This window comes from Phalacrocorax carbo, chromosome 8 (genome assembly GCF_963921805.1).
Source record: "Phalacrocorax carbo chromosome 8, bPhaCar2.1, whole genome shotgun sequence".
Taxonomy (NCBI): Eukaryota; Metazoa; Chordata; class Aves; order Suliformes; family Phalacrocoracidae; genus Phalacrocorax; species Phalacrocorax carbo.
This window is the reverse complement of record NC_087520.1, coordinates 42,270,803-42,286,545: the sequence shown is the minus strand read 5'-3', so window position 1 is coordinate 42,286,545 and position 15,743 is coordinate 42,270,803. Positions and strand designations below refer to the sequence as shown.

At 43.4% G+C, this 15,743-nt stretch overlaps 1 protein-coding gene across 2 annotated transcripts in view; it reads right to left on the bottom strand.

The window, feature by feature from the left end:
- Window positions 1-15,743, bottom strand: part of WFDC1 (WAP four-disulfide core domain 1) — a 139,739-nt gene that overhangs the window by 68,112 nt on the left and 55,884 nt on the right. The gene's annotated exons all lie outside the window — the stretch shown is intronic.

The following is a 15,743-nucleotide window of genomic DNA, read 5'->3' as shown; positions in this document are numbered from 1 at the left end:
TGCAGCTGAAGGTGTCTAGAGAAAAGAAGGAAAACATGTGCTGATATTGTGACGTGTCCCCCCCGACCTCGTCCTGTGAAGGGCACGACAAAGGACAATCTCGAATCCAGGAACATGCAGGGCGGTGGGGCTGGGTGAGATGGTCACAAGCACTTTGCTAGGCTAACAACCCTAGAAAGGCAATTAGTAAAGCAGCGTTCTGCATTCCGGACATGCTTGGCATCAGTAATTAAAAAATTATTTTTAAAAACTTTGATTTAATGGGAGTACAAGGATGTGGGAATGCTTGGATCCCCATATTGCATCTCCAACCAGAAGAGTTTGCCCCTTATAAGAAAATCCAGCTTCCATATACTGGGAGGATAAAATCCAAACACTTTTCAAAAAAACACCAAGTGTTGCACAAAACTTTTTGTTAGAGTTGTATGCGTAATGAAATTAAAATCTTTTCAAAACAAGGTATTTTGAAGATCACTCAGTCTTTTATCAAGGTGTATAGCTTCTGACTACGTAACTGCAATCTGCTCCTACTATAAAGACACCCTAGGAGAGATACATGGTGTGAATCTGACAGGACAAAACTTCAGAAAAGCAAAGAATTATCAGTGGCATTTATTATTGAAAGATGAAGTTCAAACATATAACCATTAGCCAATTAAGTCCATTATAAATTGATTCTGGAAGGGACTACGATTCAAAGCATTCATTAGCTTAAGATGTGCTAGTATCAGCCAAAGACTCTTTTGCTGCCTGAACTGAATTTAAAGTTGAAAATATGAATGATATTAATGCTTTTTCCCTACAGACTTTTCCACATGCGATCTACAGCTCAGCATTACTTTACTGGAGTCTAAAGCTTTGGCCTCGGGCTGAGAACATATGGTCCTTCCTTTTCTCGAACAAGCGCTGACAGATTTTGCTTGTCATGTCCATACGACCGTTTCCTACTCACAATTAACAGGACAGCACCCAGTATGACCGAAATGAAGAATAACCCTGGGACAGAGGCAAACAGGATTCTGGCCTTAAATTAATGTATCAGGCAATCGGCCAGTCAATGACAATTATGGGCATTCGCTCAAGAGTCAGTGAAACAAGAGACCTAATTTTGCCTTGAAAATGGTAAATGTTTTCATATGATACCGAAGTCCAAACAAACCCACAGTGCCTGGCTTAGTCTGTTGTATCTATTTCAAGGGTGAACTTTCTGAGACAACAACCATCTGTTTGTCCTGTGTTTTTACCAAACAAGAGGGTGTTCAAGTCTTTTTTCTTGGATTCCTAAGCTCTGCTGCAACATCACTAATGACCAAGTAATAGCAAACCCAATCTTTTCTCAGTTTTCAGAGAGACAGCATTGATTTCTAGACAATATTCATGTAACAAAATGTTGGGTTTTGCTGGAAATCAGAGCTATAATACAAGAAAAACATTGGAGAAAGTACATGGCAAGGAGGATGCACTGCAGAGGTGGTTGTATTCCAGTACCCTGAAACACTTCTTGCCTTGATTTGAAATATAAATTATGAGATGATGTCAGTTTACATGAAAAAAATAACACTTCTGTAACAGTAAAATAATTATCAGCCCTACCAGAATGTGAATCTGGAAGCTACTAGTCCTTCCACAGCCCTGGAGCCAGCCAAAATAGGTTGGAATATGAAGCTTCACAAAGCTGTTTCTTAAAATTAAGTTCTCATCCTAAAACCAGGAGAACATCGTACCACTTTCATTTTTTTCCAGTCAGCTTTAGCTTTTTCCTTCTCATATCACCAGTAATGAAGAACTTGCAGTCCCAGCTATGCCCTCCACGCCCTTGGGTCCCTTTTAGCTCGTGTTCATCACGAAACTGCCTGAACTCAGTGGCCAGTTCTGCTGACAATGCACAAAAAGGAAGATGATTTAGGTGCTTTTCTGCTAGCAGGATTGCATCCCCAAAGCTGGGGGAGAGCAGCATCGTCAGTACCAGCAGCAGTTCAAGTAGGATATTGGAGGTGCTGACTGAAGCAGCACAATTTTTTCCTTAGTCACTGTTCAGAGTAGACTGTGCTTGCAACTGATGCCCTCCGCTAATCTTGTGTTTAGATCACATCACCTCAAGTACTCTCCCTGTTTCTGTCTGCTGATGCATTTACAGATGAAAGGAACAAGTATCTGCATTGATTTTACAAGCTTTTGCAGTAGCATATAATCAGTAGGGCTCAGAGGAGAATACAAGCAATAATACACTACGCTGTCACCTAATGAATAAAAAAATGCACTATATTGCCTGGTTCCGTCAATGTGGACTGATACACCGAGATGACTCCTGAGAGGAAAACAGTTTGGTGAAGGTTCCTCTGAAAAAGACAGTTACTGCAGAAGTAGTACAAAATTTTCGTAGTAGTACAAAATTTACAAAAATAGCAGCACCAACAAACCACAGCAGCCATCAGAGCGGGGAGGGTTATGGAAACTCATTAGATATATGATTAAGAGCCCGGGAGTTGAAGGAGCCCATCAAGAGTGATACTAGAGAAAGCTTACTGATACTTCTGCTGCCTGTATTACTTTACGAGCTTATCACAATTAGGATTATTTCATTCTAATCAAAATCTTTTCATATTTCTAATCCCTTCAGCAGATTAAACATCACTAGAAGGAAAATCGACACCCACGCACAAAGCCTGGGCTCATCCACTGAGTTTAGTGATCTAATTGAGGTCATTACGGTTGCAGTCCAGTCCCTTTTGGCCAGCTATATAGCCGGCTGAGAAGGACAAGCTACAGGAGAGAGCCAGCCTTTGAGATCTCTATCACCCTCTAAGTAGTTTCTTGGGTTTGCTATCCAAATAAATAGTCTGGAAGGAATACATTTCAAATTAGTGTCCTTCGTTAAGTGAGATGGATCCATGCCGAGCGCTGCCATTTACTTACGTCCTTCTACAGCTCTATTAAAAAGGAAAGTTCTAAACAGTGACATCCTGGAGACAGAATTCACCCTCTGAACAAAATGTAGGCACTAATGTAAAATTACCAAGGACTTAAAGTTTCAGCAGCCCATGCCTAAACCAAGGAAATTTTACTGAGGGTAAAACCACTTCAGCTAAATATGATGATAATGTCTGTTTACCCCAAGAAAAGGGGTGCATTGAGACATGTCTGTTGGGGTTTTCCACGTGAAATGGCTAAAATGAACTACAGGAATTCTGACTTCAGTACATGAAGAAATATTACAGCCACAATGAGCCTTCAAATTCTTTTTCCCCTCTTCTTTGCTGCCATGCATTTACAGTAACACGACTGCCTGGTTATTTCCCAGGCAAGCAATAAGAGACCAAGGGGTAATTAAGCTATCTCACCCAAACATCAGGTGTATTTTGAGCCACGGTAATATCTCAGCATCTCACATACCTTTCATGTCCTGTTGTTTAATTATCAAAGGAGCAATGAAAAGGAGCACAGGAATGAGGTGTAGATGAATATGAATTATTGAAAGGGACTAGGAAGAAAGACCTGCAGAAACAGGAGTATCTGTCGTTTAAGCTCCACGTAAGAGGTTTTAAAGCACAAATGAGAGCAGTGAAAGTGAAAATGCTCTGGCTGGTGGCTGTACTGCTTAATAGAGAATAGGGAGTACTTGAGTTCCCACAAAACTTACCTCTCCGGAGCATGGGGAGGTCCAATACTGGGAGAACACCCAGCAGTACCCAACGTGTGCAGCCAGCTCCTACACAGCTACCTCCTCCTCTCATCACAGCTTCAGGAGGCACCTCAGTGAAGGACTGGGGGATACTGGCATTTTCCGATGCCTCCTCTCTGCCTGACCAGCCCTTCAGGACCATTACTTTTACAGTTATCAGCAGTGTGTCTTGCCTTTACTTGACCCAAGGGTAAATACCATTCTCTCACACAACATTCTCTCCTGCTTACACCACACCAAGGGCTTGCACTCATCCAGACCAGCCACTGGCTGCTAACACCTCCTGGCAGGGCAAAACTTCTGGGTAGAAGAGCAGCTTCACTGGAAAAGCTCCCCTCCCTTCAGGAGCCTAAGTGACCTTGTTGTTTACGGCATTTTCTGTCACCTAGCCCAAGCATTCAGACTAAAATTTTGTGTCTTTACCTGAATCATCCAAAGCAGTATTTCCTTTCACTTCATGTCAACACCCATTCAACAACCGTGGGTGGCTGTAACGTCACTGTGCTGGTTTTGGCTGGGATAGAGTTAATTTTCTTCACAGTAGCCTCTATGGGGCTGCGGTTTGGGTTTGTGCTGGAAACAGCGCTGATAACCCAGGGCTCTTTCAGTCCCTGCTGAGCAGGGCTTGCACAGAGTCAAGGCATTTCTGCCCCTCACCCCACCCCACCAGCGAGGGGCTGGGGGGCACCAGGGGTTGGGAGGGGACACGGCCGGGACAGTGACCCCAACTGACCCAGGGATGCCCCACACCACACGGCGTCAGGCTCAGCACGTACAGCTGGGGGAGGAGGGGGAAGGGGGGACGTTTGGAGTGATGGCGTTTCCCTTCCCAAGTCACCGTTAGGCGTGATGGAGCCCTGCTGCCCTGGGGATGGCTGAGCACCCCCTGCCCGTGGGGAGGAGGGAATGGATTCCTTGGTTTGCTCTGCTGGTGTGCGCGGCTTTTGCTTTCCCTGTTAAACTGTCTTTATCTCAGCCCACGAGTTTCCTCACTTTTACCCTTCCAGTTCTCTCCCCCGTCCCTCCGGAGGGGAGTGAGCGAGTGGCTGCGTGGGGCTTAGTTGACCACTTAGTTAAACCATGACACACTGATAATCTTTTAAGTTCTTCTTTTTTTTTCTTTTTTTTTTTTTTTTCCTTTTTTTTATAAGACAAAACTTTCATGTCTTTAAATGACTTTGCCAAAACTTTCAAATTCTGCAAATCTTTTCAAACAACGAAATCCAAAGCCCCAGGAACTGAAAACTTAACACTACTTCCATTTAATCCATGATCCATAGCATCATCTTTTTAAATACAAGCATCTTTTGATTAGTTTGGTGCTGGACTGCAAGAATGGAGTAATTTTATTTTTGCTTTATGCTGCCCCATCATATTATAAAACCAAACAACACTTCTGCTTTCCAGACACTTGCTTTTCATTGCACTCATCCCTCTTCCTACTTTATGGCTGTTTTAATTTGGATTAGTCCCCCATAGCAGGCATTTTACTCTGTTTTTCCCCAGGTTCAGCCTAATTCTGTTAATGCCTACCCTTTTCTCTAATCTCTCTAGCTCTGTCTCTGTCTCTCTATCCATCCTGCCAGACATTTCCCTCGATTTTATCATTAAGTAATGCATCTTTGTAATGTTTACAACAAAAGCTGTGTTATAAACATGAATCACATATCCATTCGTTGCCCAGCCACTCAGAGTCACACCTTTTCTGAATCAGTATGCTGATAATATTAAGATTAGAGTGAATGAAACACTTTCTGGTTATTTTTTCCCTCCACTATTTCAGCCCTCACAGCTGATAAGTCTTCCTGACTTCATAGGTTAGGAGGAGGTAGGGAATACAGATTGAGAACAAAATGATCAGTTTGCAAAAGGTAATGGCCCAGAATGTCAGCTTCAGGCAGGGAAGCTCACGAGGGGCACTTGTACCTTCCTAATCCTTGTGCCGTTGCATGCCAAGCCAGCTCTCTAGTGTACCTTAAAGCAATCCAAAAGTTCCTCTACATGAAGGGCTGATGAAGCAGCCAGAGATCAGGGAAAGTGGAAAATACTTATCTATTGACAGCAGGACAGGAATCTGAGCAGTCCTTTAGGTTTTGCAGTACTGAAGCTTTTCACTGTACGCTGAGAGGGATCTGTCCCTGGGTTGCTGATGCAAATCTCCGAACAAACGGGGAAAGAGTTTGAGGGAGGAAAGTGCAAACCAAGGGCTTACTTTTGAACATGGCTATGCAGCTCTTAATTCACTTTTGAAATATGAACCTGCAAAGAGTAAGTGTTGTCAGATTGATTGAAAAATGGGTCTGATGAGGGGGTTCAAGGGAAGAGCTCGGTCTCTCACCTTGTGGTGGGCTTTTAAAAAATGTTCAGTGTTGACCTAACAAAGTTGTCCCCAAAGCAGATGGTGGAAGAACCTGAACCAGCACAAGGAGGAAAAATTCTCTCCTTTCCTCTCAAAGGGAATCACAGAATCCCAGACTGGTGGGGGCTGGAAGGGCCCTCTGGAGCTCACCCCGTCCCACCCCTGCCTGAGCAGGCACCCCCAGAGCAGGGGCACAGGACCGCGTCCAGGCGGGGGGTGAATGTCTCCAGGGAAGGGACCCCACAGCCTCTCTGGGCAGCCTGTGCCCCTGCTCGGGCACCCGCACAGGGAAGGGGTTTGTCCTCATGTTCAGGTGGAGCTTCCCGTGTTCCAGCTTGTGCCCGGTGCCCCTTGGCCTGGCGTTGGGCACCGCTGAAAAGAGTCCGGCCCCATCCCAGTGACACCCGCCCTTTAGATATTTATAGGCATTGATGAGATCCCCCTCAGCCTTCTCCTCTCCAGGCTGAGCAAGCCCAGGTCTCTCAGCCTTAAAGTGACGTGAAGTAAGTGAAAAAAAGTTAAACAAGGAAAAATGAAACAAGTTATTCAGAGCTCAGTGGATGGGGTCTTCCCACAGGTTTGCAGAGACTGAAATGCAAGCACATAGCCTCTTTCTACTAGTTTCATACTGGTCTGATCAAATCATAATATTTTTGTATTTTAGCCCGAATGAGGCTAACATTTCATTGATTAAAATAGATACAGACCTCAATGAGGAACTAGCTAAGTTATTAAGAAGTTTAAGAGTACTTTTTAACAACTGGGTGGTACTGTATGCACAACAATGTTTTTTACGTATATTGCTTTTTAACACAAGGTCTCCAGACTTGGGAATAAATAGAATTGGAATTATTCTTTTTTTTTTTACATTTAATGCATCATAAATGGGGAACTGGATTTGTTTGGTAAATCATTTGAACAGTATGGTATTAGAAAAAACAAGATGAAGTAATCCATCTCAGCAGTAACAACTATAAAAAAATAGTCTCAGACTTTCCTTTGCTAGTTTTAAATGATTCGAGAAATAAATCCAAACAGGAGAGGGGAAAAAACCCAGCAGCATTCAGTATTCAAACCCACCTCACCTGCTTAGCAATTCACATTTTAATCTGGCAGTTCGTCACAGTAGCTAATGTAATTTTAACACTGTTTCTGCTTTCTATTTGAAAACTGAAAGCACTGCTTTATTTTATACTTGAGCTACATAACTTTAAATAATCAGCCTTACTAGTAACTTATCCACCTATTAAAAACCAGTCTTCTTCAGCATAGCTAGTTGAAGATCAACTTTTTAATACCTCCTGTCCTTCTCCCCGAAGGGGAGCTTGCTGTCATATCTTAGTATTATAAACAGAGTTCTCCTTACAAGACCATGGCAGTTATATTTCATAGAATCATAGAATCGTTAAGGTTGGAAAAGACCCTTAAGATCATCAAGTCCAACCGCTAACCTATCACTGCCAAGTCCACCACTAAACCGTATCCTCAAGCACCACGTCTACCCTTCATTTAAATACCTCCAGGGATGGCGACTCCACCACCTCCCTGGGCAGCCTGTTCCAATGCCTGACAACTCTTTCGGTGAATAAGTTCTTCCTAATATCCAACCTAAACTTCCCCTGGCACAGCTTGAGGCCATTTCCTCTCATCCTATTGCTTGTTACTAGGGAGCAGAGACCAACCCCCCCCTCACTACAACCTCCTTTCAGGCAGCTGCAGAGAGCGATAAGGTCTCCCCTCAGCCTCCTCTTCTCCAGGCTAAACACCCCCAGCCCCCTCAGCCGCTCCTCATACGACTTGTTCTCCAGACCCTTCACCAGCTCCGTTGCCCTTCTCTGGACACGCTCCAGCACCTCGATGTCCTTCTTGACCCGAGGGGCCCAAACCTGAGCCCAGCACTCAAGGTGGGGCCTCACCAGTGCCGAGCACAGGGGCTCCATCCCTGCCCTGCTCCTGCTGGCCACACTAGTCCTGATACAAGCCAGGATGCCGTTGGCCTCCTTGGCCACCCGGGCACTGCAGGCTCATGCTCAGCCAGCTGTCAACCAAAACCCCCAAGTCCTTCTCTACCAGGCACTTTCCAGCCCCTCTGCCCCAGGCCTGGAGTGGTGCCTGGGGTTGTTGTGACCCAAGTGCAGGACCCGGCACTTGGCCTTGTTGAATCTCAATTTATTTGATTTATGACTAGGAAACAAAGGCACAGAGATATTAAGTGACGTGCCTGGGATGACAGAGAAGGAGCTGTACAATGGTAAGAGATAAATAAAGACCTTAGGACTTGTAACCACAATACTACCTTTTCTCTTTTAATACTGCATTGCCCGATGGCAGGCATTTCAGTGGCACAGTAAGTCAGGTGTGTGTCTACATATACAGAGAGATACCCACTACCCTGTGATCTCTAAAATCAATGTTACTTGTAGACGTACATATCCCCTGCATGAGCATCCTCCTTGGCATGTAACAACAGTGTTCGTGCTACTTGAAACATCTGGTTAAGTGTCTCTTCAGTTTTTCTTCCCAGCAAATTTGCAACACCTTCTCCTGCCTGTTTCCCTCTTCAAATTCTGAAATAGGTGTTATTTTTCCCTAACGCATAGTGGCACAGATACAATTTCTCTGTTACCCTGCGCTGATACCCTTCAGATAGCTTCTCTTTGAAGCAAAGCTTTCTCTTTATCACGTCTCTTGTTACCAACTGTAGAAATGCATGAGAATGGTAAATAAATCCCAACATAGAGACTCAATTGGCAATCAAATATCAGGTTTTAGAGGGTCTTTGGAAATAGTAGAAGTTGTATGTGTATAGCTGTACCCAATACTATATATTTATTATTTGTAGTATTTCAATGACCCTGAGGTGGATCACTGAAATGACTCTTTTAATACCAGTCATGAAAATGGTGTGATTCATAAATGCTTTGGAATTTTGAAAGAAAAAGAACTTGGTAAGAAAAATATTTATATCATTTCCAATTTTTTTCTCACCAAAGGTTTTACATTGTCAAGATGTTTTCAACTTTGATAGAAACATCAAAATGCACAGTCCAAACCTGCCTGCAGAGTAAGAGAGAAAATGGAATTTTGTACTCTTGAAGAAAACTTCCATTTATCAGCAACGGCCTCTCGTTGATTATCCGCAGGGACTCTGTTTTAATTCCCTCAGTTGCTAGGCTTTCAGCGAGGTCAAAAACACCGACCAGATTTTCTTCCTGATACGCACGCAGTTAGACAGATGTGCCCTTTGGTTTGGACTCAAGGAAGGGAAGGTTGCATGTGTTTCCCATAAAAAGTTTTGGCACCTCCAAACAGACCAGTGCTCAGGGATGGTAGAAAAACTTCTTCCTCAAATGCTCAGCTTGTCTGCGGTGCTCAGGGCGAGACTGATCACCAGAGCTGCAATCAGGAGGGAATTATTCTCCAGATCAGGTTATGAAAGACTTGAGATTGTCTTCCTCTAAAGCATGACTCTCACATTACCTGGGCACATCTCACCTAATCATCTCTTGCTCTGTGGACAAATAATAGCACTCAGCTCTAAGCCATAGCATTCATCTCTGTTTCCTCTGCCCATGCCACACAACATTTTAATCCCCTAAAACCTTTTAAACCTGAGTGATTCAGCCCTTATGCAAAATTCATTTGGATCGACATAGGAATGATTATCCATTTGAAATTAGTTTCCTCGTGCAGTGTCCATTAACAGGTACAATTTTCTAGGCAGTCCAGAGGAAATGAACACAGAAAACTTTGGGAAGCTTACCTGAATTTAATTCCTAGGTTCAGTCTTCATGCATGAAGAGTGAAAAGACACAGGAATTTGTGCATTACATATCATGAACCTTATTTTACACTTACATAGCGAAGAAATGCTCGAAATACTTCATTTGCTTTAGTGGTATTTCGTCTAATGAGAATTGGCCCCTTTTGGCTTTCACCAAACCCAACAGAGAAAAAAACAAACAACTTTTACAAAGACAAGGATGGAAATAAGGACTAAACCACTGCCAGCAATATGTGACTCAGTCTTCCAAGACAGTTTGTGACACAACAGGAGCATGGATCATGACTGGGGTTTCTAAGGGCTGGGATGAACTAGCAATATATTACAAAAAAGCTTAACAAATCAAGGGTACCCACTGCCTGATTTACCACATATTCCTGGGTGATTGCAGCATTATTCTACTGGAATCAATAATGCTGCAACTCAGTAAGACCTGAATAATGAAGAGGTGAATCTAGCCTTTTACTGTCAATTTAATTATCCATACAAACTAGGCTCTTGGCAAGAAAGGGTATTTCTGCTGCTCCATAAAGACAAATTATGAGGAAATAGACAGGAACATGAAGCTAACATTGCTGTACTGAATAAAATGTTGGCATAAATCCTGAAAGTTTACTTTGCAATGTGTAATGTCATAATTAAACCAAGAAAAGAAGGCTAAGCTATTCTTTATACCCAATGAGTAATACAGGGATCTGCAAAGATGTTGAATTTCCATGTAAAAAGGCTATCTAAATCCAATTACTTCCAGAAGTGTTAACCACCTGTGAACACAATGGAAGAATTTAAACTAATTTTTGAATGTTAAAATGCTCTTTTCAATTCCCTGTCAATTATTTTGTAAATAAATGAAAAATTATTTTATTTATCATGAGAGTTCACATGGCACAAACATAAAGAACCTGGGAAAGGCCAGGTCTATGCTTTGGCTGAGGCTTAGAGAAGAATTAGCCCTCACAGACAAAAGGCTGTATACTCAATTGATAAAAGAAACAACATCCAGTAATTTTGTGATGAAATTGCACCAGCTGAGGATTCAGCACTGGGATAACTTCTGATCCAATGAATGAACATAGTACAGGTTTTTAAAATTATTTTCTTTCTTATTTTTTCTGCTCTTTTTCAGTGCATTCACGTTTCCTTAAATAATTATTTTGATTTACACTTTTGTTTTCTCTCTGACTTTAAAAGCCTGAAATGCGTCTTCTGTTATAGATGCCAGGCAAAGTAATTATCTTGGTATTATATTTAAGCGTTACAAAAAGCCCAGTTGGGAAGGAAGGAAGATTGACAACATTGCCTTTATTAAATTACATGCCTGCTCCCTGCAGAATGATTGGAAGACCTGCAAGCACATACAATTTCAGGCTGTACAGTCTACCCCTTTGTGAGATTACCCATTATAGACAGACATCATTAGTCTTGAATATATACACATGCACACGCATATATAATCAGAGCGCTGTCTCCAGCTCTGTTTTGCTGTTCTGACAGAGCAATCCTGCCAGGTGTGTAGTGCACGAACAACTCAGAAATGTGTGACCAAACTAGTAGAGCCTAGGCCACCCTCCTCAGGGTGCTCAGCATGACAACATCTCCACAGGGTCCCTGCAGCCCCCATGTACATCATCTATCAAAAATCTAGGGAAAAAAAGAATGGGCAAGCACATGCATTGCGGAAAAACATCTCCCTGTTGCCCAGCAATATGTGCGCTACTGACTTTCCGTGCCAGACATTGGATCTACCTGGTGGACCTTCCTTGCCTAAATTTTCTCAGTCCTTTTCTGAATACTTCATGCTTTTGGCCACCGCAACATCATGTGCCAATAAATTCTACAGCTTTATTATGTGTTTTGTGGGAAAAAAAAAGTGCTTGCTTCTGTATATCTATATTCTGTATGTATCTGCTGCTTGATACAGGATTCTGGCATAATTTCAGAGAACATAATACAGGAGATGAAATCAGAGGTAAGCAAAGGACAGTGAACGTCACCGGCTTTCCCATCTTCTACAGCATTTAACTATTATCAATACCTAAATATTACTCTTGTGAATGATTTCATTATTGAACTACATAAGAAAAATCCGCTCACCATAACGGATGTCTCCTACCAGATTCTCCTGTGCGTGCCACAGGGACACGATGATAACTGCACCGTCATACCCACACGGTTTCAGGCCAGCCTAGTAGAGCTCTGCCCTGTGTGTTTGAATTTGAATTCAGCAAGAGTTACACTATCAGTTACCATACAGCCTAGACTGAGGCTTTGACCTTGGTTTACACAGGGCTAGGCTTAGGCCATCTGAGAGAGCTGTACACCAGCGTGCAATTGCTTTGTCCCTGGAGCCATCTGGGTAAGAACTACCTCTTCTGCTCAGTTTTCTTCTCAGCGGTAGCGTGTTGCCCTTGTGCAAAGGGGATGCGAGAGGCAGGTCTAAACCAAATGAGAGTAGAATGGCAAAACAGCAAAAGGGGGAAACAGCAGGGACGAGACAGGAATGTCATTCATGTCAACAAATAAATGAAGCATATGGAAACTGTATTGAAGGCATGAAGGGCACGTACAAGAAGTTGATATGACCAGATGGCTAAGCAGCAAGGAGAGAGCGATTCCAGAAACTGTACGGAAAATAGAGAACAGAAAAAGATTATGAACTTCATATTGAATAGGGTAAATCCAAAGGGAATTTAACAGGAAAACTACAGCAGTAGTTACGAAAAACAAACAAACAAAAAAGTGAAAAAACCAAGTCAGCAGAGGTTAGAATCAAGCCAGGAATATGCATTTCCCACCTCAGGAGAGATTTCAATTTTGTGGTGTCAGCATTGATAGTTTTAGATGCTCCACTACTAAGGAGGATCTCGTACAGGCATGGTAGTAGGGTCCAGGAGAGCAGAAGGCAGAGACTGGCCAGGGCGGAAGGACAGCTTTGGGGCTAAGTTACGTGTTTAAGATCTTCAGAGCTGGGCTCAGGACCTGGCTTCCTCAGACACCAAATAAAGTATTTCTCTATTTTGTGCTTTCATCTCCCACTAATAAAATTCAGATAAAAATATTTCTATTCTTCCTCTGTCTCATTTATGAAGACAGGTGACTCTTAAGGACTGACTGACAGACACTTGCGTGTTCTAGCTGGCAATGTGGTCCTGATCTAGCTACAGACACAGCTGCATATCCCAACAGAGCAAACATTAGAGTACCCAGTATTGGAAGCGAAGCACTAAAAATTAAAATATGTATACTTCTTGATGTATAACACTCAAATTACCCAATTATGTACAATATTTACTCATTGGTTTGGATTTATTCACCTACTTGTCAGCTGGTTTCAGAACTACAACCTTTAACACCACCACACAAGGGCTTCACGAGGTAAGAAGGAAATGCTAATTGGTTTCATCCTTTTGTGAAACAATCCATCCAAAGTTAATTAGGTTTGCTTTTTCTTTGCAAAAATAATCCATAAGAAAGACTGATAGGCAGACCAAACTGCATTTTGCACAAAGGTGGTAGGATTTAAGTGATTTTGAGCTGTGCTCCCAGAACTCAGTTGCCTTCAGGCATCTATCTGGTCCTTCTCTGTGGATGGCATAATTAGGACTTGAGTGAAAACCCCAGTGGTGAAGCCTGATAAGAAGTTAATCTTCTGGGCACCACGTGGGCCAAGCGAGATGTGCTAAAAAGTCCAATTAGCAAAAGCTTCCCGTCCTAGGCTGTGCCATAGCATTGCTCAGCCCTGATAAACAGCTGCAGCATCCGCTTCCGAGGTGCGTCGGTGCAGCAGTGCACCAGTCCCACACGCTTAACAAGGGGAAGAAGCACAGTGCAAGCACAAATGGCAGAAAAGCAGCTCTGTGATCCAAGCTCATAGCACTTCTCCACGTGACCTTCATGCTCATGGTGGGACAGATTCACACACCTCTCTAAGTAATAGGATTCCAGTTCAGTGCTTCCAGCCAGACTGGGGATAAACATAAGCTAAGGCATTTCTTACTGCATTTGGGGAGTACCACGGAGGGTACTTGCCAATAGGATCTCATCACAGGCTTCTTGAACCCACCGACTACCGCCAAGCAAGTAGAATATGGGTCAAATCCATGTCATCCCAATTTTAGGCTGAGGCAGCCCAACACCTTCTGGCAGTACGGAACCAAAAGCATTACAGCAAACTCAGCCCCTCCTCCAGCCATGTATGAGAAAAGTGAGGAAAGGATTATGTTTGATTTCCCATCACCTGCAAAGAAGAGAGGAGAATGTTCTTGGCTGTTGGAAAAGCACTGCAGGTCTGGAAAAGACAGTGCTCGGCAGTTATTCTTTGCATGCCAGAGACCCTTGCTTTTACTGGAGGAAAGCATGTCCCTAGCAGCCAAAGGAATGCTGAGGCCCAGCATGGATGGACCCAGCAGACTTCCCTCTCCGTCTAGGGATATCTAAGACCAAATCCCAATTTCAAGAGGGAAGCAGGACATGGAAACTGCTCTGAAGATTTGACTGGTGTCTCCAGAGCAAGCAACTGTGGTGGGACTACAATGGAAGGAGTTAATAGAGATTGAAATTGTTTTATTAAGTAGGTTTGCCAGAATTTACTTATTATTAAACCTCATTAGTCGGAGACTGTCCTTGTACTCCATGTTCTTACCCAGTTGCTGCCTGCTGCCTGCTGAATAGACGGAGTGATGCTGGAGAGATTATTTCTAAGCCCTTCCTCCTTCCCTCTCCCCTCCTCTTCCAGGACCACACTGACAGTCCCAAGGGAAACAGAGAGACAGGGAGAGGGCAGGATCCACCAGCTCTCACTCAGCGTATTTCACCAGGAAGCCCCAGGAGCCTGGACGAGGAGCTGCCACTTAGGACACTGTCTCCTTTGCAAGGGATCTATTAGTACAACATATATTATGTGAACACATACGAATATTTTCCCCTTCCAGGGAAGAAGGAGAGAAAGAGAAAGAGGATAGAGGCTGCTGTCTCCAGAGTGCTAGAGTGATTTTTCATGTAATCAATACCACAGAATAACCCCAGGTCTTCCGCTGGATTGTAACTCAGAGGACAGCTGATCAGTTTGCGGCATGTGTACTTCACCTGCAGGGAAGCCAGGCACCGGGCAGCAGCCCGAGGCACGGTGGTAAGTAACTTCACAGAAGTTTCCTTGCCATTTTTGCAGTTCACTGACGCGGAATAATATATACCTTTGAATCTTCAGAGATTATGAACAAAACCAGGGGTTTATTCCTGGAAGGGGGAAGTGAAGGGGGGAGGCAGGCATCTTTCAGCTGCTTCCCCCTGCCCCGAGCGGGTAGCGTACTTTGCTTTCTGTCTGCGTAACAAAGTTTCCTCCGGGGTGGGCAAACGTTCCCTATATCTTCTCAGTAATTTGCAGCAACATAAGACCGGGTTGATAAGAATAGTCATCATTTATACAGCACTTTACCTCTTAAAGCATTTTACAAACATCTACTAGCTAATCCTTGCAATTCCTCGGAGAGGCAGGCAAAACAGGCGTGCAGTGAAAGGAAGAGGAATTGCAATCTGAGCATTCAAGTTAAAGCAATTAAGAACTTCACATCCAGCTGATCGCAGGTAATTCACCACTCTAATACCTATTAAGCAGCTTACTTGAGTTAGCATATATTTAAGGGTTTATAGACATAAGAAAGCGACGCGACAGCCACTGGAAAATACAACGATCTAATGCTGACCGAGATCGGCTCGGAGAAGAGATCGATCTGTTCACGTTCGGATTTGCAGGCAGCCAAGCCTTCACGATAATTATGAATGAGACTTTAGCTCTCCTCTGTGCCTGTGTGTTGCCAGACAACCAATGAGGCTGCAAAGCAAATCGCATTCACAGGCTGCAGATTTCAGGAAGAAGCATAGAGGTGACTTACTTACAAAACAGGCACTCATTAATTCTG